Raw genomic sequence first — 2,293 nt, 5'->3', positions numbered from 1 at the left:
GAGTTTGAAGCTCAGAACGTAGTCCTTTCAAACCGTTGTCCTTCAATGACGAATCCTTGAGCAGGAGGTTAGCCTCACTAGCGTTCTTGAAACCGATTCTTGATTTTAATTTACTACTAATAAAAATACTTGGGTATTTATCGCATATTAATTTGCTATTTTAAACAAGCTTAGGCTGGTATTAATGATATCAGAATTATTACTATCTCTGTAAGAGTCCTGTTGGGTTCATATTGAATATGGACCCTTGTTATCCTTTTAGTATTCCGTGACTAACGGCTTGTAATCATTCGTCGATTTAGCTATTACTGTTTCTTGTGATTGAACCGTATGCAAATTTTTCTTGGCGGGATTCTCTTCATTGGTATCAGAAAATTTCTTTTTGTTATAGCAAGTTGTAGACCAATCCATGTCACTCTCCTTCGCCTAGTTATTCAGCGAATCCATTATTGTTCGCTCTATGTATATATTGTCCCCACTAATGCGGGGGTAAGGTCTCAATTGATTGAACTTGCACATTATAAAGACGTAAGAGGACAAACACCGTCCAAAGTTACTCTGTATCTTAAAGTTCGTATTAGAAAGTTATACAATAAGTTGTACTTCTTAACTGGGATTCAAGGAAAATCCCCGAATATCAGGAGAAAGTTTACTCGTAAAGTTTACTTCACAACTACCTTGTGTCATAAAATCTAAATAGAATATGAAAATGTGCATCTCTAGACATCTCGACGAGCGAATTGCCAAAATAAGAGAGGACACAAGTTAGAATTAAGTCAAAATTATCAAGATATTACTGATATTCGACTTTCTACTGACTTTATTTGATCAAATCTATGACTATGACTTATAGAGCGAAGTGCCTTGAATTACCTGAGTTCGACTGTAAAATGACTTCAACTTTTTTCCCTATTTATCGTCATTTGACATCGATTCGTGATAAATAAGGCTTGGTCGAGAAAACTTTTCGACCTAATAGAAGGTCGAATAAAGGTTATTTTGTTTTATTTTGCTGCTTAGGAACAATAATATATTACTTTAATACATACATATATATCATATCTATCATATATATCATATCTACATATATATCAATAAACGTTTCGACCATTTGGTCATTCTCAATATTACAAACCAATATCAACCGCTACTTGCTATATTATCATTAACTTATCGTTTACAAATTATGTATTAACATAAAAATCCATTACGCAAGAATTCTTAGTTTTCTTTGTTTCGTTATGAAATATTGTGTCGTTGAATGCGAAATTATTGTTACACCCTTTGGAATCCATCCAGACATCTCAATTTCTTCTCATAGAAGTCCCAAATTCTGTGAATCAAATAGATAATGCCGACGGATAAATCGTAAAGTATTGCATGTTAAAACCGCTGACAAGATCTCAAAAGTACATATATCGTCAGTGTGTTTTTAATATAAGTACATTATATATGTATTTAAGATTATGTCAAATTATATATTGCGATGCATAAACTAGTCCAGTAAATAAACAAAATATTTATTTAAATGATAAGGAGCATCCCAGATAGCACGGAGGCGAATTGAAGTTCATAGAGAATTCATTTTTCAAAGAAGACATACAGAATTAGAAAAATTTCTTCTTCTTCTTTTTGAATTGGCATCGTAGTCTAACTGGCTGATATTTAGCCACTGGTCTTCGGAATTGAACAAATCGTAAATTGGAATGCAATGCATCGGCCATATCGAACCGGACGAAGAACAAAAAAGATGATGTAATCAAAATGAAAATGGCAAGGCGCCTCTTCAAATATTAGATGCCTGCGACTACGACGCCATAGTATAAGTATATACAGTATAGATACTGAACTTTTTATGTGGTCCCCAATTTTTAGTACGCATGCGTCGATTTCCATTTCCGAACCAGGAATGTGGCTGCCTTTACCAAGTTGAAATTGAAAGATTAGGTTAGTTTAGCTGGATCTCCTTCCCATAAAATATAATCAACATTTTCGCCTATAATATTGTGTAAGACTCGTGATAGAAGGAAATCGGGCCAAACATGAGTATCACTAAATGAGAGCTGTGGTACGTCGTTCGTACAAAGCTTAATTTTTTTTTAATTTAAGAGGAAAATATGGCAGAGTTAATAAAATTAAGTTTTACTAAAAAATTAAAATCAAATTTTTTCGGAGACGCTATAATATTTAAACTGTTATATTTGTATAAAGTATGCGTGCGTATATTATTAAATTGCAACTTCACATTATAATTATAATTTTCATGCAATATATTATTTTTTCATACATAATT

This window comes from Atta colombica, unplaced genomic scaffold, assembly GCF_001594045.1.
Source record: "Atta colombica isolate Treedump-2 unplaced genomic scaffold, Acol1.0 scaffold15, whole genome shotgun sequence".
NCBI classification, from domain to species: Eukaryota; Metazoa; Arthropoda; class Insecta; order Hymenoptera; family Formicidae; genus Atta; species Atta colombica.
The sequence above is the reverse complement of the archived record's forward strand: the minus strand, read 5'-3'. Positions refer to the sequence as shown.